The sequence below is a fragment of the Manis pentadactyla genome, chromosome 5, assembly GCF_030020395.1.
Source record: "Manis pentadactyla isolate mManPen7 chromosome 5, mManPen7.hap1, whole genome shotgun sequence".
Classification (NCBI taxonomy): Eukaryota; Metazoa; Chordata; class Mammalia; order Pholidota; family Manidae; genus Manis; species Manis pentadactyla.
This window is the reverse complement of record NC_080023.1, coordinates 92420635-92442898: the sequence shown is the minus strand read 5'-3', so window position 1 is coordinate 92442898 and position 22264 is coordinate 92420635. Positions and strand designations below refer to the sequence as shown.

General features: G+C 33.6%; 1 pseudogene; it reads left to right on the top strand.

The window, feature by feature from the left end:
- The window catches only part of LOC118930075 (N6-adenosine-methyltransferase non-catalytic subunit-like), a 181148-nt pseudogene that overhangs the window by 554 nt on the left and 158330 nt on the right, over positions 1-22264 (top strand).

The window sequence follows — 22264 nt, the reverse complement described above, 5'->3', positions numbered from 1 at the left end:
TGCCTTCATCTGGCAGATGATTGTATTTTGCAGAATAATTCCTGTTGGGTCAATCTTCTACCCTAACTTTGTAGAACTGTCAACTAGAATTTGCATTACCATTTTTTAGGTATTAGTAAAGTTCAAATGGTGTGTATAATAAGTGTATAAAGACTTGGCTTGATAAAACTGGATAGATACTTATTAAAGCATGGGATAAGGTATAAGGCACAGGCTGATGGACACGGTGTTTAACATAGTGCCTGCCACATTATAAACGCTACACAGTAGCTGCTTTTTTTTGTTACTGCCACTACTAAATTGTTTTATTATTTACTTTAAAACTAGAGGATTGACTAATGTCTTAATTTCAAATATAACTGAAACTGTAAAATGTTTTTCAGCTGCCAAAATCATTATTAACATGGTTTTGTTCTAAGGTATTTAGAATTTTTCCTGCAAAGTAATTAATCCATTTGCCTGCTGAGGTAAAACTGGAAAGCTGGAAAGGCTGTCCCGTTGCATTGTTACCTAAGTTTTGGTTTTTGCTTTTTCTCAGTTGGGAGCTGAAAGTGCTGACAGCATTGGTGCTGTGTTAAACAGCAAAGATGAGCAGAGAGAAATTGCTGAAACCTACAGGTCTGTTGAATAGTTTTTTTTAGTGACAGGTCAATATTGTGAAATGATCGTTGTTTTAATATATCATCCTATGTATGAAGTATGTTGTTGTAACGAGCATCAAAATAAAGATCTCAGAAACACTGGTTCTTACTCTTCATCAATCACAAAATACTTATTTCCTGAATAGTAAGTTCTCAATTTATAAAGTAGTTAGGAAATGAAAAATTAGAGTAAGAATTCACTTATATACCACAAATAATTGTATTTTAAAATTTCTTATAAAACGCATTTTACCCTAAAAATTGTATTAATAATTAGTTCATAAAGCATTTCATAAATTTTCAGTATTCTAGTAATCAATTTGATTATCAGTTTTGCGTAAGACTGATTAGAATGATAGATAATATAGGAGTTTCTTTTTGCCGTATAGCCATTATAAAAGCTTATTTTCTCATTTGGTTGCTTACTAATAAAAATAAAATGCAGAATTATCAATCAGGTTTTTTGATATTAAGATTTGTAAACTGAGTGAATAGATACTGTTTAATCAAGAAAAAAGTGCCTTGTTCTGTTTTTGTAACCTGTTATTTAATATTGTTAATAGATGAATGTCTATATCTTATATAAATATTTCAGTGTGATAGTTTATCTTTAATTTTCAGGGCTTCCTATGATACTTTTGCTCCAAATGCAAAAATGCAAGTATCAGGTTGAAGAAGAGACAGATGAAGACAAAGTGGAAGAATATAAGGCAAGTAGAGAGTGAGGCGATTTTATGATCATGAAAAATAAGTCCTTACAATAATAGATTGTTATGCAGGAAAAAATTTGATGGAAAGCTGAATTTTAAAATGTCTAAAATAATTGTCAGTAGCATATGTATAATTTTCATGCAAGAGGTGTGTGGATTAAATTAGGCAACATATATAAAGCACTTAACGTAATGCCTACGCAGCAGTGGGCAATAATATTCTTAAGTAAAAGTAATGAGGAGTTAGGTGTATCAGACACTGGATAATTGGCTTAACGTTCAAGAGGCTACAATACAATCTTTTTTGAGTTGTGTTATTCACATAGGGTAATTCAATTAAAATTTTTTAATAATTCATGGGCCAGACACCTGTAGAACCATTCTGAAAGAGGCCCAAGGAAAAAACCCAACTTCTAAACTTGTAATTGTAGTATTTAGTCGAAAAGAAAGTACTGTGGACAAAAAAACTAATCTCTGTATTTTCAAATTAATTACTGTACAACTGTAGTTAATAGAGAAGAAAATACATAGTTCCAGTAATCTCTAGGAATTTCAATGATGTAATTACCTAATCCAATGAACACTGTTTTGTGTAGTGCATTTTGATATATGCTAATATGTAACTTAAATACTTATGATTATTTTAGGTCAAACCATGTACAGTTCCTGATACTTTAACATTTTTGACCTATAAAGATTAACAGTTTCATGATTTGATCTGACAGAAGTAAAATTTTCCCCTTGGTGGTCATAGCTTTTATGATTTGTGCTAAATTCAAATATTTATGGTACTCTATATATGAGATAATTGTCAACATCTCAGTCAACAAAATTAGTAGTTATAGGCATTATTGATGAGAATGAAATGGAAATTTTTATTTTAGATATAAGTAGATCAAATGATGAGAAAGCAAAGACTTCAGTGTTTGACTTTAATGGTAATTTGAAAAAATTATGTCTTAGGCAAATAAAATATTTACAAGGAGACTTAAAAACTCAAGATAACAAAATACATAAAAGATTCCTCCTATACATATATGTAAAATGTCAACTTAATCTTCCTTTTTGAAGGATGAACTAGAAATGCAACAAGAAGAGAATTTGAAGAAGAGATTTACAAAGATTTTAGAACTTTTCTAAAGGTAAATAATTTTCAAATCTTAAAACTTCACATTTCAGCTCTGTGCCTAAAAACATTTTAAATACTTGTTTTCAAGATTTTTTCAGTTATTGAGAGATCATTATTATAAGATACAGATCATTTAAAATTATTTGTGAACTCTTCTTCAGATACTTGGCTATTTAGGATGAGACAATACTGTACTAATGTCTAGCTACTAAAGAGCAATACTATCATTTTAGTTGTGGTGTTTTCAAATATTACTAACTTTTGAAATCTATCAATCAACATTTATTTTGTATGACCTCATAATAAGAAAGTAAAGAGTTAGTGTATCTGCCATCAGAGTGAATGCTATTAATTTAATTTTGACTTCTTTTTTAGGGAACACAGAGTTTAAATCCCCATAATAATTACTGCCAACATTTTGTAGACCCTGGACATAGATCTCAGAATTTTATCAGAGATGTAGGTATGTCTGATTTGTTGGGAATATGCTGTTTCTAACTCTCTATTATGTACATAGTATTTATTCATTTTTGTGGATTATTTCTATCAAAGTTATTTTTGGGGGCTTGGCTTCCCCTTTTCACTCTCAATAGTTCTAGTGCATCCTCCTTTTCCCTCAAGCAAGGTTACTCTTTTCCTTCCTTTCTTCCCTTCCTTCTCCAGTTTGATTCTGTGACTGTCCCTGTATTTCTATTTTACCTTTACTTATTCCTTCTTTGCTGTTCTTCCTTTCTTTATGTAGATCTGACTTTCTGACCTATGTTAGTTTCATTCTCTCTAGAGAATTTCTTTTAACAGTCTTTCAAGTCAGGTCTATTGGCAACAAATTGCCTCAATTTTTGTTTAAGAAAGTCTTTGTTTCTCTTTCACTTTTGAAGGATGATTTTGTAGAGTACAGAAGTGTTGTGGTTTTTTTCTTTAAATATTTCATTCCACTCTCTTCTTGCTTTTGTGTTTCTAAGAAATTGGGTACATACTTCTTTTTTCCTTTATAGGTATAATGTTCTTTTCCTATGGTTTCTTTCTGGATTTTTTCTTTATCTTTGATTTTTGTGGTTTGAAAATGATATGCCTACATGTAGTGTTCTTTTTGGCATCATCTTCTTTGGTGTTCTCTGAGTTTCCCAAAATTGTGGTTTGGTGTCTGACATTAATTTGGGGAAATTCTCAGGCATTATTGTTTCATGTGTTTCTTCTGTTACTCTCTTTCTTCTCCTGGTACTTCCTTTAAATATGTTACATCTTTTGTAGTTGTCCCACAGTCCCTGGATATTCTGGCTTTTTAAAAATTTTTTAATTCAGTTTTTGCTCATTGCTTTTCAGTGCTTGAGTTTTCAATTGAGATTTCCTCGGGTTCACAAAGTCTTTCCTCAGCTGTGTCCAGTCTACTAATAAAACCAACAAAGACATCCCTGCATGTCTAAAAATAGCTTTTTTAAGATAATGTATGTACTGTACAATTAACCAATCGAAAGGGTAGAGTTCAACTTTTTTTTAGTATAGCCACAGGTTTGTGCAACCATTACCACACTAATTGTAGAACATTTTCATCCCCCCTGAAGAAACCCAGTACTCATTAGCAGTTAATTACCATTCCTTCCACTTCAGCTTCCACCCCTTGCCTTCTGTAACCATTGACTGATTTCCTGTCTCTACCATTTTTCCTAGACATTTCACATAAATGGAGTCATACAATATGTGGTATTTTTATGACTGGCTTCTTTGACTTAGTATAATGTTTTCAAGGGTCACGGATGTTGTAGTAGGTGTCAGTACTTCATTTCCTTTGTGTATACATACCACATTTTGTTTATTCATTCATTTGGATTGTTTCCACTTTTTGGCTGTTCCAAACAATGCTTCTGTGAATATTCATGTAAAGTTTTTGTGTGGACATATGCTTTCATTTTTCTTGAATATATACCTAGGAGTGGAATTGCTGGGTCACATGATTCTGTGTTTAACTTTTTGAGGAACTGCAAAACTGTTTTTCAAAGCAGCTCTGCCATTTTACATTCCAACCAACAATGTTTGAGGATCCCAGTTCCTTCTCATCCTTGACTCATTGTTATCTGTCTTTTTGATTATAGCCATCCTAGTGGTTATGAAGCGTTCTTTCATTGTAGTTTTGATTTGTAATTCCCTAGTGACTAATGGTATTAAACATCCTTCATATGCTTATTAGCCATGTAAATACCTGTTTTGGAGAGATGTCCAAACCCTTTGCTTATCTTTTAATTGGTTATTTGTCTTTTTATTATTACGTTCTAAAAGTTTTTTTAATCTATTCTCAGTTCAAGTCTCATCAGGTATATGATTGGTAAATATTTTCTTCCATTCTGTGTGTTGTCTTTTCACTTTCTTGATGGTATCATTGGCAACACTAAACTTGAGCTTTGACATAATCCAGTTTATTTCTTCTTGTTGCTTGTTAGTAACATTACTCTTAAAGTAGAAATTGATCTTAATGTTTTCCTGAGCAAAATTTAGATGTAGCATTAAAAGTTATGATAATGCTAAGTGAAATAAGCCAGTTACAGGACAAATATGCATGCACTAATAGAGGCACCTAAAATAGTATATGTAATATAAATACATACATTCTCATGAGGTACCTAAAATAGTTAAATTCATACAAGCAGAGAAAAGAAGTTGTTACCATGGGCTGAAGGGAGGAGAAAATAGGGAGTTATTGTCCAATTGGTACAAAGTTTCAGTTATGCAAGATAAATTGCTTCTAGAGATCTGTATAGCATAGTGCCTATAGTCAGCAATACTGTGGACTGTAGTCTGCAGTACTTAAAAAATTTGTTAAGAGGGTATATATCTCATTTTATGTGTTGTTACCATACACACCAGAGAAACACAAGGAAACTAGAGGTGATGGTACATCTATTACCCTGAATGGTGATGTTTCCACAGGAGTATGCATATGTCCAAACTCATCAAATTATATACATTAAATATGTCAGTTTTTTGTATATCAGTTATACTTGAATAAAGCTGGCTTTCAAAAAAAGTTACTGAGTTTTATAACCATATTTTGATATGAACTTTTCTGCTTTTAAGACACTTACTTCTTCAAGGCAAAGAAAATGTACTGGGGAAACAATTATGGATTGAGGAAAAGTTGAATCTTCTATTTTGTAGATGATTGAGAGCTGACTCCACTGTAATTGAAACCTGACTATAATGAATTCTTCAAACTTGTTTTATTTGAAATTTGACTTATAACCACTCATTGAGGCACTATAAATAAAATCTTTCCCTTAACTTTTTGATATTAAAGTTATTAATATTTGTACTTTTGGTTTTTAAATTAAGATGTTTATGTACAAAAACCACATGATCATCTCCATAGATGCTGAAAAAGCATTTGACAAAATTCAACATCCATTCATGGTAAAAACTCTCAACAAAATGGGTATAGAGGGCAAGTACCTCAACATAATAATGGCCATATATAACAAACCCACACCCAACATTATACTTATCAGGGAGAAGCTAAAGGCTTTTCCTTTAAGATCAGGAAGAAGACAAGGATGCCCACTCTCCCCACCTCTGTTCAGCATAGTACTGGAGGTCCTAGCCACGACAATCAGACAACACAAAGAAATAAAAGTCATCTACATAGGCAAGGAAGAAGTTAAACTGTCCCTGTTTGCAGATGACATGATATTGTACATAAAAAACCCTAAAGAATCCACTCCAAAACTACTTGATCTAGTATCTGAATTCAGCAAAGTTGCAGGATAGAAAATTAATACAGAGAAATCTGTGGCATTCCTATACACTAACAATGAACTAAAAAAGAGAGAAATCCAAAAAAAACATTTCCATTCACAGTTTCATCAAAAAGAATAAAATACCTAGGAATAAACCTAACCAAGGAAGTGAAAGACCTATGCTCTGAAAACTACAAGACACACATGAGAGAAACTAAAGAAGATACCAATAATTGGAAACACATCCCATGCTCATTGATAGGAAGAATTAATATTGTCAAAATGACCATCCTGCCTAAAGCAGTCTACAGATTCTTATCAAATTCCTATCAAAATACCAACAGAATTCTTCAATGAACTAGAGAAAATCATTCTAAAATTCATATGGAACCACAAAAGACCCCGAATAGCCACAGCAATATCCTTCCTGAGAAGGAAGAATAAAGCTGGGGGGATTATGCTCTCCAACTTCAAGTTCTATCTACTACAAAGCCACAGTAATGAAGACAATTTGGTACTGGCACAAGAACAGACCCATAGACCAATGGAACAGACTAGACAGCCCTGTTATAAACCCAATCCTATATAGTCAATTAATATATGATAAAGGAGCCATGGACATACAGTAGGGAAATGACAGCCTCTTCAACAGCCCATGTTGGCAAAACTGGACAGCTACTTGCAGGAGAATGAAACTGGATTATTGTTTAACCCCATACACAAAAGTAAACTTGAAATGGATCAAAGACCTGAATGTAAGTCATGAAACCATAAAACTCTTAGAAGACAACATAGGCAGAAATCTCCTGAATATAAACATGAGCAACTTCTTTCTGAACACATCTCCTTGAGCAAGGGAAAGAAAAGCAAAAATGAACACATGGTAGTACATGAAACTAAAAAGTTTCTGTACAGCACAGGACACCATTAAAAGAACAAAAAGGTATCCTACACTATGGGAGAATATATTTGTAAATGACATATCCAACAAGCGGTTAACATCCAAAATATATAAAGAACTCACACATCTCAACACCCAAAAAGCAAATAACCCGATTAAAACATGGGCAGAGGATATGAAGAGACAGTTCTCCAAAGAAGGAATTCAGATGACCAACAGACACTTGAAAAGATGCTCCACATCACTAATCATCAGGGAAATGCAAATGAAAACCACAATGAGATATCACCTCACACCAGTAAGGATGGCCAGCATCAAAAAGACTAAGAACAACAAATGCTGGTGAGAATGCAGAGCAAGGGGAACCCTCCTACACTGCTGGTGGGAATATAAGCTAGTTCAACCATTGTGGAAAGCAATATGGAGGTTCCTTAAAAAACTAAAAATAGAAATACCATTTGTCCCTGGAATCCCACTCCTTGGAATTTATGCAAAGAATGTAACTTCTCAGGTTCACAAAGACATATGCACCCCAGTGTTTATTGCAGCAATATTTACAATAGCCAAGATATGGAAGCAACCTAAGTGTCCGTCAGTAGATGAATGGATAAAGAAGAGGTGGTACATATACACAATGGTATACTATTCAACCATAAGAAAGAAACAAATCCTACCATTTGCAACAACATGGATGGAGCTGGAGGATATTATGCTCAGTGAAATAAGCCAGGTGGAGAAAGACAAGTTCCAAGTAACTTCCCTCATTTGTGGAGTATAACAACAAAGCAAAACTGAGGGAACAAAATAGCAGCAGATTCAGAGACTTAAGAAGGGACTAGTGGTTACCAAAGGGGTGGGGTGTGGGAGGGTGGGAGGTGAGGGAGGGACAAGGTTTGAGGGGTTTTATGTTTAGTACACATGGTGTGAGGGATCACGGGGAAACCAGTGTAACACATAGAAGGAAAATAGTGAATCTGTGGCATCTTACTACACTTATGGACAGTGACTGCACTGGGGTATGGGTGGGGACTTAATAATATGGGTAAATGTAGTAACCACATTGTTTTTTCATGTGAAACCTTCATAAGAGTGTATATCAATAATCCTTTAATAAAAAGTTGAAAATAAAAGTTCTTTTTCAGAAGACCAATTTCCACTGGAATACTTAAAGTAAGCCCATAATTTGCAAAAAGAAACAAGTGGGACTCCATCAAATTAAAAAGCTTCTGTACAGCAAAGGAAATAATCAACAAAATGAAAGGCAATGGGAGAAAATATTTGCAAATCATATACCAGGTAAGGGGTTAACATCCAAAATATATAAGGAACATACAAAACTCTATAGCAAAAATGGAGACAATCCAGTGAAAAAAACGGGCAGAGGAGCTAAATAAACATTTTTCCCAAGAAGACACACCCATGGCCAACAAGTACGTGAAAAGGTGCTCAACACCACTAATCCACAGGGAAATGCAAACCAAAATTACAGTGAGATATCACCTCACATAGTCAGAATGGCTATCATCAAAAGAAAAGAAGAGAGAGAAATAGGTGTTGGCAAGGATGTGAAGAAAAGGGAACAATCATACACTGTTGGTGGGAATAAAAATTAATTCAGCCTCTATGGAAAACATCATGGCAGTTTCCTCAAAAGTTCAATAGCAAACTACCATATGATACAGCAATCCTACTTCTGGGTTTGTAGCCAAAGGAAAAGGAAATGTAATCAATATTTTGAAGAGATATCTGCACTCCTGTCTTCACTGTGGCATTATTCACAACAGCCAAGATATGGAAACAACCTAAGTGTCTGTCAACAACGAATGTATAAAGAAAGTATATGCAATGAAATATTATTCAGCCATGAGAAAGAAGGAAATCCTGTCATTTGCGACAACATAGATGAACCTTGGGATCATTGTGCTAAGTTAAATAAATCAGATAAAGAAATACAAAAAGAAAAAAGATGTTTATGTAATTTACATTGTTATGGCTGTGTTTCATATGGGGGAAAATACCAAATAAGAACTTTTAGTACTCTTTAATATTCAGACCTACTTATCCCTGAAGTTGGTTAAACAGGCATTTTGCTGTTTTACCTAAAATTTCCCCTGAGTCTTAAAGATCAAAATATTTTTGAGAACATGGGAACCATGAGTCTACTGATTTTAAGTAAACTTTGTTGGATTTGTAGATGTTTTTCACGGTCCTAAGTGTAATAATAAAATATGCAGGTTTGGTTTATATAGTAATGTGGAGGTGTGAGATCTTTAAGACTATAAATATTAATATAGGAAATTTTCTTAGAGAAAGCAACTTGTCTTGGAATTAATAGTGCAATTTAGATAAGTTATCAGAGTGAGTGAGGTCAGAACTAATCTATTAGGGACTCATTATTTCTTAACTAAATTTGTTCTGGGATTGTGTCTATAAGGCATAGCCAATTAATTTAAAATCATCAGCAATATTTCTCTCACCTCTATTCTTTGTCTCTTTCTATGCCTAATTCATAAAAAAAAGGAAATACTCATTTCCTCTTGCTTTAGATAACTAAGAAGCTAAATAAAAATATCAGCAATCACTAGATTCTTCAGGAGAACAATTTTATTTATCTAAAGAAAGAAAACATATGATAGAAAGGCAACTGTTTTTTCTTTTCCTGAGAACAGAATGGGTGAACTTGATGCAATGAGCTGATTATTTAACTTAATAAATATGCAAAATTAAATGGTTTATTGAATTGGACTTTAGAACATCTGGGTTTTTGCATGCATGCAGGGTAAGGGTCATTGGGTATGAAATGTATATATGAAATGGTTAAAAACACTCAAAATTAACTTTTTTAAAAAAGACGTGAGAATAAAGTGGTTGTAGTGTAATGCTTTGTTTTCCTGAGAGGGCTTATAATCTTTGAATTCACTGATAGGAGCTTCAGTTATATTGAAATTATAATTTCTGTTTTTCACTTAGGTCTGGCTGACAGATTTGAAGAATACCCTAAACTGAGGGAGCTCATCAGGCTGAAAGACGAATTAATAGCTAAATCTAACACTCCTCCTATGTAAGTGTTTTTTTTTTTTTTCCAATTACTTTTATTCCCAATTCAGGCTTAAAATATCAATCTCTTTAATCCTGTAACCTGTCTGTTTGAAAAAATTTCAGCACCATTATAAAGTTAAACACTCTTATTTCTTCATACAGTAAAATATATTTGTTTGAAACTTCAGTGCTGAGTACACAGTAGTAGATTCTCATTTAATTTTTTCAGTTTTCTAGATAATTTGCTTATAGTGCCTTGAAATATTCTTTTCTTAGGAAATCATTCATGTTTGTTGTATTGTTGAGCTTCTTAAAATGTTTTTAGATAACTTCTCAAAAATAATTTATTTATTGGAGAAAGTTTAGAAAACTTAGATGAAGGAAAATGAGCAAATAAAAATTAATCATAACTCAGCATCCAGGGACACTACTCTTAACATGTTGGAATATGAAAATTCAAGCAGAATTCCCTTCCCCTAAAATGAGTAATGTTTTCCTTAAAAATGTGAATTAGGTCTTTGAAATTAGAGAATCTATTTCACATTTACCTTGTTTGAATCTTTTGTACATATAACTGTTTGCCAAAATATATACTATTAGTTATTAGAAGAATCACAAGAAAGTCTGAGTATGTGGGGAAAAATATTAACAGGCTCTATTCATCCTATTTATAAATACTCTTACTCATATGGAAGTAACCTTTCAATAAAGGCTAGTAGTAATTGATATTAAGTAGCCAGGAAAGAATATTAATATAAACAATTTTACTAATAAACTAATAAAAGAAAAAAATTTAAACTATTTTTTGAGAAGGAGGAATTTAAAACCTACAAATAGATTTTCTAACCCCACTAAACAATTGAGAAGAAAGTAATGTGATGTTCCTTAAAAAATTGAGATGATGGTGGAAAGGGGCTCAAAGACTTAACATCTGAGTACAGCATTTCAATGAAAAAACATGAGTAGTTTATAGTCCAGAAGTAAATGGGAGAATATTATTTTAGTTTGTAGTGTGCTCATGTCCATGTCCTGGAATAGAATATCAGTAAATGTTTTATTGTCTATACTAAAGAAAGATGCCTTCCTATAAAAAGATTATATTCAGTAAGCAGCTTATGTTTACTTTGTAATATTTAAGAAATTTCTTTCATTACCATCTGTAAGGTATTTAAAAATCTCTCTTCATGCTTTGATCAAATAGGTACTTAGAAGCAGATATAGAAGCCCTTGACATCAGAGAACTGACACCCAAATTTGATGTGATTCTTCTGGAGCCACCTTTAGAAGAATATTACAGAGAGACTGGTATCATGCTAATGAGAAATGCTGGACTTGGGATGATGTATGATGAGTTTTTCTTCATCATAATGAATTATTTATTTTTCAAATAAATATATATTTGATCAGAAAGGAAGATTATATATATCATCCCTGCCTTTTTAGGAGTCAAAGATAATAGATTTATAGTATATATTGTGGCTAAAGGTCCAAGGTACATCAACAGATATTATAATATCTTTGATCTGTTTTTCTTTCTGAGGCAAAAGTTGAGCAGATAGTGTGTAAATAGTCTGTAGAAGACTCATAATTCCAGTCTAAGAGACCTTAGATGTATAGCTAGAAAAGAGTAAAAACAGAAGGAACAATTAATAACTTTTTTGTATTTAGTTAGTGTTAGTACAGATCAATGTATAAATATATATATATGAAACATGGTTTCTACTCTTCAAGGAAATTAGAAGATAATGGATAAAAATGATACATAATTTCAGTATTATATAATTGTGATAAAGTTGTATATTCCCAAACAAAATTAAGCAAACTGATAACTTCAGTTACATAAAGTCGTCTGTTTTTACTGATTAGTAACAAAAATAAATATTTATTGAGTCACTGTACTAGGTACTAAAAATGTAAAGCTGAATAAGAAGACTTAGTACTTAGCCTTAAGGAGCGTATTTTGTCATTTTCTTAGTTCAATAGGAGGACTGCATAAGATGGTCTGAAGAAAAGCTGACTAAGCCTTGGAAGATGGGGCACGTGAGCAAAGAGGAAGTGGTGACGCATGAACAATATGAATGAATTAGTTGAGGTTGTTCAGATAAAGAAGGGTTGGGACAGGGACTCAAAGCATAAGGAACAGTAAGAGCATAAGTGTTGAAGGCAAAAATAATCCGATTTGGGGTGGGGTGGAAGAGGGTGTCCTATGCTCATTGATATTCTTAGAACACAGATTGGAACTGTCTTGAGATGTCTTCTTAGAAGCTTGGAGTTTTATCCTAAAGACATTAAGGAGTCTTTGAAGGGCTTTAATCAGTAGTGAAATGGTCAGATTAGTGTGTGGAGGATGGACTAGAGGAAAAGAGGTCTGGAGAAGGGACAGCAGATAGAAGACTTGCAGTAGCCTAGCTATGAGATGAAGGGATCCTGAGTTGGGGTGATGGTAGTAAGAATAGAAGGGAGGGGATTATTTAGTAATGTTCAGTAAGTACTTTCGGTGAGATCTAGTGATTGAGTGAGGGTACAAATTAAGGATGACTCAAAGATTTGAGTCTTGGGATAAGTGGGTTATCACCAGTTGAGAAGAGTAGATTTAAGAAGCAGGATTAGAGGGATTAGATAATATAGAACACGTTGATTTTGAGGTGTATGTGAGACCTGCAAGTGGAGACTGTAAAAGGAATGTGAAACTTAATGGACAGATAGATCTGGTTTTAAAATATCGATTAGCATAATAAACCTATGAGAATAGAGGAATTTGTCCTGAGATAGTGTCTCAAGATAAAATGTGGATTGACAGTAAAGTCTCAAAAAACTTTCACATTTCAGAGGCACATGTGAAAGATGTGAAAAGAATGGAAAGATATGAATGAAGAGAACTAAGAGGGTATGAATGCCCTAGAAGCCAAGGGAATAGGGAGTTTCAGGGAGAGAGTAATCAGGAGTGTTGAGCACAGAAGAGAAGTAGGGAAAGCAAAGATGGGAGTGTCTTGGAAAACTGCTTTGAACCCTCCCCTGTCCTCCTATTCTTGTTAACAATATTTATTCTTCAAGGTGAACCTCCAGTTTTTCTTCCTTAAATCTTTCCTACAGGTTTCAATACATCTGGTACTTTTATTTACATTGTTTATGGCTCGTACCACTTAAAAAAGGTTTTCCTCTGATGATGTATGTGATCTGTGCTTATGGTTGAAATTTAGAAAGGTAAAGTACACAATATATAGCCTTCCCAAAACTTAATGTTAAATACACAATGCTCTTGATAATTAATGCTGATATATTTTCCAAATAGGTTATATGAATTTGTTCCCTCAGTAGTGTGTAAGACATATCCATTTCACCAGATCTCATCAAAATTGATTAATAACATAAAAGCAATCTTGGTCAGTTTAGTCAAAAGAAAAGCAAAGTGAAAAAATAAATCTCATTATGTCTTTGATTAGTAGTTAGGTTGAACTTTATTTTCTCTCTAGCCAATCTCTGAGGTTTGGTCAGTGAAGCACAAGATCTTCAATTATATGTAACAAACTAAGAGTTTTCAAATACAGGAATTTCATTATATGTGTATATTCTTGATTTCAGTTTAATTTCACTGAATAGCTCTGGCTGGCATATTTAAAAGTTTTGTCTGGCCCCATAGCCCTAAGCTCTTAATCTTTATGTCATAATATCCTAGAGAAAGTATGAATAGTTAATATAATAAATAAAATATAAGTGAAATAAGTGTTTGGATTTCACAAGTATTCTTTTTCACATTAGAGACCCAGTAGTAGTCAGTGTGTTTTGGTTAAGAATATAAGCATTTACTTAAAATACCAACACTTAGCAGGTAAAATTGCAGTCAAGGGAGAGTACCTTGTTTAATGTTCTTCACTAAATGTGGGTCATCGTGTATCTTTATCTCTATCACATAAATGTATTTAAGAATATGTGTGTGTATTGTGTATTTATTCATATTGCTATGAGAATGTTAGATAAGGAGAGATTCAAGACTTAAAGAGTCAGAAGTATAAAATAGGTTTACATATATTGTAACATTTCCATCATTACTGCCAAATAATGTTTCTACCTAGATTCAGTTAAAGATGATATAGTTATAACTCAAAAGGATTTCTTAGTCATGTAGATGTTAAGATTATCTTAGTAAATGAAACTTGAAAATACTTGGCTGAACTGTGGCCTCTGAAACTTCTTAACTGTGACAGACAGCTGAAAGAAAAAGAATACCATATAAAATTTGCTTTCACATTCATTTATATGAGTATATGGTATTCCCAAAATTTAGAGATTTAATTATTCAAGAGCTTTTTTTTTAATGTGACACACTCAACACATAAAAGGCAAACAAAATTACACATTATATTTTTTTGGCATCTCAGAGTTAAGGTAGTCTGAAATTTTATTTTATAATAAAATGTGTTGTTTTGTAGATACTGGAAATCAAATCCTCCCTAGTTGTTTTATTTCATTTTAATTTTGCCCCTAACTTTGGCATAATTTAATCTCTCTTATTTGAGTTTCATTTTCTCTAAATGGCTAAAGGGTTTCTCTCAAGCTACATCTTATAAAATTTCATAATTCTATAAATAAGGTTTCCTATAATTTCTTTCCCTGTACATACATGTCTGTATGCACATGTATATTGTCTTAAAACAGAATATGAAAACAATAGTAGAACAAGTTTTAAGGATAAAACTTATTTTCCATTATATTTCCTAATGAAAATTAGTACATTTACGGAACACATCTACAAAAAGTCCTGATAAATCTCTGGTTGTTCTTTTAGATTTAGGATGAATGGGAAACAAATACTTTTGTGCAATATTGTTTTGGTTTCTTAAAGATTATGAAGCTAGAAATTGATGAGATCGCAGCACCTCGATTATTTATTTTTCTCTGGTGTGATTCTGGGGAGGGACTGGACCTTGGAAGAGTGGTAAGATGATGTTTTCTAAAGTGGATTTTTAAACTCATAAGAAAAATAAGTAACACAGTATGGTGCATAAGAAGTTTGAAGATAAATGTTATTAATATGTCCTTTGTTTCTTAAATAATACTAAAATATTCAGGTGGAAAAAATGTCCAGGAAAGCATGTGCAAAAGGCAGCACCCCTTGTTCACCAGTACTCGGGATGAGTAATTCAAAATGTTATGTAGTACAAGGGCAGGAAGAAAACAGTTTAGAGATTTGAAACCAAATTAAAGCTCAAAAACCAGTTGCTTCGTGTCACTTACTACTCATGAGTAGTATTTTTCTGAATAACATTAACATCTGAATTCCAAATAGAAGCCAAATCAAATTGGAAAAATAACAGCATCTGGAACATAACAGTTTGAATGAAAGAGAATGAGAAAGTTGTAACACTTCAATTTATTTTAAGTACCTTACACTTACTGTATTGTAGAACTTTGCTCTTTTTGATTGGAATATTTAGATTTCTAAGGGGAAATAAAATAACACACTTTCTTATCCAAAAATAATGGGAGCACTGTGGCTAGGTATTAGAAGTCTTAACTTCTGGTCTCAGTTTTGCTGTCCAACAGTGAAAGTTTTGGTGAAGAGATACTTAACTCTACTGGGTTTCGGTTTCCTCACTTGTTACTGGGTGATACTTTCCATTCTTAGGACATGCTACTTGCTATGCAGCAAATGATCTCATTTAATCCTGGTAATTTTAGAAAGTGTCCGTTTGACAGGTAAAGAATTCAAGTAGGATTATATTGAGATAAATTTGTGCTCAAATCTTGAAATTCTACAGTTACTTTGTATTCTTTGTATTTATAGTAAATTTGAAACTGTTGAGTAAAAGCATTGTTACTTTCATTTATTAACTTCTTTTTTTTGCTGCTGCCTCCCTTAGATGCTTTCCAAAAGCTAAGAAAATAGAAACATACTGTATGTTTTTATAGGTATGTTGGTATTTACCTTTATTACCTCTAATGTGTGTCTTTGGGCTTTCTTCCCACCCCCAATTTAGGTTGAAAGTTGATCAGGAGGTTTTATTTTATTTATTTATACAACAGTTTATCATACTGGTGAAAGCAGATTTTAGCCAGAAATGATTATAAGAATAATTCAACGTGAGAATACTCATGAGCTTTTGGTAGATTGATTAGGGCATGTAGGGTTTAAGCCCTTGTGATGTCTAATGAACATCAAGTACAAAACAAATATTTGGCAATAGGAACATGAACATCAAGTACAAAACAAATATTTGGCAACAGGAACAGATACTGATCTTGATTTTCAAGATTTTAAAATAAAAATCTAAGTCTCATTTTGATGTGTAGCTCACTTCACACTTTGAGAGCATTCCTGAATATTGCCTGCATTTCATGCTCTATTTTTCTATGTACTTGATCATATTACCAACAATATTGTACTGCACAATTTATTTATTTCTCCCTTCTTTGCTCTTAGGTCAGTTGGGGTAAGTAGGGTATTTTTTTCATGTTTTTTTTCCAGCATGTAGCCAGCACCTACAAATGGTAGGCCTTCAAAATGCTATTCTGAGCATTGTAGATTACCTAAAGATAAAAACAAAGCTTTATACAATAAAGAGACATATATAACCATTTTAAGTCTGATTTTTTTTGAAGTTGTTAATATTAAATACATAAAAATAACAAGACTCTTTTGAAGTTGGTAAGTGGAACATTCTCAAAAGTTTTTAGTTTTGTGAGAGTATAGGAAATTGAGGTGGCAAGAATCAAATTATCTTTTGAATTATTTTATGAAAAAGGGACTGATTTAAAAACTCATTTTCTATTGAGGACAATGGAAGGTACTATTACAGAATTAGAATATTATATAATCCTTTCTGTGTTTTGATATTTAACTCTATATATTATATTAATATCCAAAAGGTATCTGTATTTCACTTAATGACTGTATAAAGACTAACATTTCTTTTTTTCCATTTCTTCACTAAAACAAAATTACCATGACACCTTGGAATTTAGTGTCTCAAACCTTTAGAAAGCTTTTAAATGCTGGCTGGTTAAAGTATTGTTTACTTCTTTTAGCTAAGGATTTCTTTTTTTCCTTCATTTTAAGGTTTTACCAAAGTGGGATTACAGAAGATGTAAAGATATTGGTTGGATTAAAACCAATAAAAACAAGACTAAGGGGGGAAGACTAAGACTTTAGATCCAAAGGCTGTCTTCCAGAGAACAAAGGTATTATCTTTGCTCTTTTGTTTTCTTTTTGTTATCATTATTTTCTCTCAGGCTTTTCCAAATGTCTGTTTATCGTTTAATTATGGTGGAAAGGTCCTTTTCTTAGACTTACAAATGGCATTGAGCATTACAGTAATACATACAAATGAACTTTAAAATATTCAGTATGTTAGATCAACCTCCACTGTGCTGGAGAAGGTATTCCTACATGGCCTAAATTGCCATAATATTATCAGATATGAGCTTTTGGTACTTTTCACCCACCCCCAGATTTTTGCCTTTTGTCTGAGCCCAAAAAAAGAGATGAAAACTAGACACATAGCTGGCCAGCTTAGAGAAAAGTTTCTCTTCTCTTTCCTTCTTTTTCCTGCATAAGAATGCCTGAGAACCTCTGAATCATACAGCTGCCCTGCTAGTATCAGGATTTAACAGTCTGTCCTTCAGTCTTTTACTCTTTAGGGAGCCCTAGTAGGAGGGTCTTACTAATTTATTTCTTGGACTGGTTCTTTTGAAGGGAACAACCTAAGCTGTCCTTGCTGCTATTGGTTTATGGAGTCAAGTGAGAGATTAAATTTATTTAATCCATACCCCTGCCATCCAAGGTAAATAGAGAAGGTAAAAAAAAAAAAAATTGTTTGACTTTCACATTTACTTACATTGAGTGTTGAGAAGTCTGTATCCAGGCTTTAACCCCTCTCTATATAAAAATGCTTACCTTTATATATAGTTTTGATCTTAGATCATATGAGGCCTCATATAACAACATTTTTTTCTTTTTTTTATTTATTTTGTTATCATTAATCTACAATTACATGAAGAACATTATGTTTACTAGGCTCTCCCCTTCACCAAGTCCCCCCCACAAACCCCATTACAGTCACTGTCCATCAGCGTAGTAAGATGTTGTAGAATCATTACTTGTCTTATGTGTTCCATAGCCCTCCGCTGTCCTCTCCCCACATTATACATGCTAATCGTGATAGCCCCTTTCTTCTTCCCCACCCTTATCCCTCCCTACCCTCCCATTCTCCCCACTCCATTTCCCTTTGGTAACTGTTCGTCCATTCTTGGGTTCTGTGATTCTGCTGCTGTTTTGTTCCTTCAGTTTTTCTTTGTTCTTATACTCCACATATGAGTGAAATCCTTTGGTACTTGTCTTTCTCTGCCTGGCTTATTTCACTGAGCATAATACCCTCTAGCTCCAACCATGTTGTTCCAAATGGTAGGATTTGTTTTCTTCTTATGGCTGAATAACACTCCATTGTGTATATGTACCACTCTTTCTTTATCCATTCAGCTACTGATGGACCCTTAGATTGCTTCCATTTCTTGGCTATTGTAAATAGTGCTGCGATAAACATAGGGGTGCATCTGTCTTCTTCAAGAAGTGCTTGAAGTGCTGCATTCTTAGGGTAAATTCCTAGGAGTGCAATTCCTGGGTCAAATGGTAAGTCTATTTTGAGCATTTTGAGGAACCTCCATACTGCTTTCCACAATGGTTGAACTAATTTACATTCCCACCAGCAGTGTAGGAGGGTTCCCCTTTCTCCACAACTTCGCCAACATTTGTTGTTGTTTGTCTTTTGGATGGTAGCCATGCTTACTGATGTGAGGTGATATCTCATTGTGGTTTTAATTTGCATTTCTCTGATAACTAGCGATGTGGAGCATCTTTTCATGTGTCTGTTGGCCATCTGAATTTCTTCTTTGCAGAAGTGTCTGTTCAGATCCTCTGCCCATTTTTTAATTGGATTATTTGCTTTTTGTTTGTTGAGGTGCGTGAGCTCTTTATATATTTTGGATGTCAAGCCTTTATCAGATCTGTCATTTACAAATATATTCTCCTATACTGTAAGGTACCTTTTTGTTCTATTGATGGTGTCCTTTGCTGTACAGAAGCTTCTCAGCTAGATATAGTCCTACTTGTTCATTTATGGTTTTGTTTTCCTTCCCCGGGGAGATATGTTCATGAAGAAGTCGCTAATGTTTATGTCCAAGAGATTTTTCCCTATGTTTTTTTCTAAGAGTATTATGGTTTCGTAACTTACATTCAGGTCTTTGATCCATTTCAAATTTGCTTTTGTGTATGGTGTTAGACAGTGATCCAGTTTTATTCTCTTACATGTAGCTGTCCAGTTTTGCCAGCACCATCTGTTGAAGAGACTGTCATTTCCCCATTGTATGTTATGGCTCCTTTATCATATATTAATTGACCATATATGTTTGGGTTAATGTGTGGAGTCTCTGATCTGCTCCACTGGTCTGTGGCTCTGTTCTTGTGCCAATACCAAATTGTCTTGATTACTATGGCTTTGTAGTAGAGCTTGAAGTTGGGGACTGAGATATCCCCTACTTTATTCTTCTTTCTCAGGATTGCTTTGGCTATTCAGGTCTTTGGTATTTCCATATGAATTTTTGAACTATTTGTTCTAGTTTGTTGAAGAATGTTGTTGGTAATTTGATAGGGATTGCATCAAATCTGTATATTGCTTTGGGCAGGATGGCCATTTTGATGATATTAATTCTTTCTAGCCAAGAGCGTGGGATGTGTTTCCATTTGTTAGTGTCCTCTTTAATTTCTCTTAAGAGTGTCTTATAGTTTTCAGGGTATAGGTCTTTCACTTCTTTGGTTAGGTTTATTCCTAGGTATTTTATTCTTTTTGATGCTATTATGAATGTAATTGTTTTCCTGATTTCTGTTTCTATTGGTTCATTGTTAGTGTATAGGAAAGCCACAGATTTCTGTGTGTTAATTTTATATCCTGCAACTTTGCTGTATTCTGATATCAGTTCTAGTAGTTTTGGAGTGGAGTCTTCAGGGTTTTTTATGTACAATATCATGTCATCTGCAAATAGTGACAGTTTAACTTCTTCGTTCACAATCTGGATTCCTGTATTTCTTCGTTTTGTCTAATGGCCGGGGCTAGGACCTCCAGTACTATGTTGAATAACAGTGGGGAGAGTGGGCAACCCTGTCTTGTTCCCGATCTCAGAGGAAAAGCTTTCAGCTTCTCGCTGTTCAGTATGATGTTAGCTGTGGGTTTATCATATATGGCTTTTATTATGTTGAGGTACTTGCCCTCTAGATGCATTTTGCTGAGAGTTTTTATCAGAAATGGATGTTAAATTTTGTCAAATGCTTTTTCAGCATCTATGGAGATGATCATGTGGTTTTTGTCCTTCTTTTTGTTGATGTGGTGGATGATGTTGATGGATTTTCCAATGTACCATCCTTGCATCCCTGAGATGAATCCCACTTGGTCGTGGTATATGATCCTTTTGATATATTTTTGAATTCGGTTTGCTAATATTTTATTGTGTATTTTTGCATCTACGTTCATCAGTGATATTGGTCTGTAGTTTTCTTTTTTGCTGGGGTCTTTGCCTGGTTTTGGTATTAGGTTGATGTTGGCTTCATAGAATGAGTTTGGGTGTATTCCCTCCTCTTCTATTTTTTGGAAAACTTTAAGAAGAATGGGTACTATGTCTTCTCTGTATGTCTGATAAAATTCTGAGGTAAATCCATCTGGCCCGGTTGTTTTGTTCTTGGGTAGTTTTTTGATTACCACTTCAATTTCTTTACTGGTAATGGGTTTAAGTTTTGTGTTTCTTGCTCGGTCAGTCTTGGAAGGTTATATTTGTCTAGGAAGTTGTCCATTTCTTCTAGGTTTCCCTGCTTCTTAGCATATAGGTTTTCATAGTATTCTCTAATAATTCTTTGTATTTCTGTGGAGTCTGTTGTGATTTTTCCATTTCTGTTTCTGATTCTGTTGATGTGTGTTGATTCTCTTTTTCTCTTAATAAGTTTGGCTAGGGGCTTATGTATTTTGCTTATTGTCTCAAAGAACCAGCTTTTGGTTTCATTGATTTTTTTCTATTGTTTTATTCTTCTCAATTTTGTTTATTTCTTCTCTGATGTTTATTATGTCCCTCCTTCTGCTGACTTTAGGCCCCATTTGTTCTTCTTTTTCCAGTTCCGATAATTGTGATGTTAGACTATTCATTTGGGATCGTTCTTCCTTCTTTAGGTATACCTGGATTGCTATATACTTTCCTTTTAAGACTGCTTTCACTGCGTCCCACAGAAGTTGGGGCTTTGTTTTGTTGTTATTTGTTTCCATATATTCCTTGATCTCTATTTTAATTTGTTTGTTGATCCATTGATTATTTAGCAGCATGTTGTTAAGCCTCCATGTGTTTGTGGGCCTTTTTGTTTTCTTTGTACAATTTATTTCTAGTTTTCTACCTTTGAAGTCTGAAGAGTTGGTTGGTAGAATTTCAATCTTTTGGAATTTACTGAGGCTCTTTTTGTGGCCTAGTGTGTGGTCTATTCTGGAGGATGTTCCATGTGCACTTGAGAAGAATGTATACCCTGTTGCTTTTGGATGTAGAGTTCTATAGATGTCAATTAGGTCCATCTGTTCTAGTGTGTTGTTCAGTGCTTTCGTGTCCTTACTTATTTTCTGTCCGGTGCATCTGTCCTTTGGAGTGAGTGGCATGTTGAATTTTGTTAAAATGAATGCATTGCATTCTATTTCCTCCTTTAGTTCTGTTAGTATTTGTTTCACATATGCTAGTGCTCCTCTGTTGTGTGCATATATATTTCTAATGGTTATATCCTACTATTGGAGTGAGCCCTTTATCATTATGTAATGTCCTTCTTTATCTCTTGTTACTTTCTTTGTTTTGTAGTCTATTTTGTCTGATACTAGTACTGTAACACCTGCTTTTTTCTCTCTGTTGTTTGCATGAAATATCTTTCTCCATCCCTTGACTTTTAATCTGTGCATGTCTTTGTGTTTGAGGTGAGTCTCTTGTAAGCAGCATTTAGAAGGGTCTTGCTTTTTTATCCATTCTATTACTCTGTGTATTTTGATTGGTGCATTCAGTCCATTTACATTTAGGGGGACTATTGAAAGATTTGTACTAATTGGCATTGC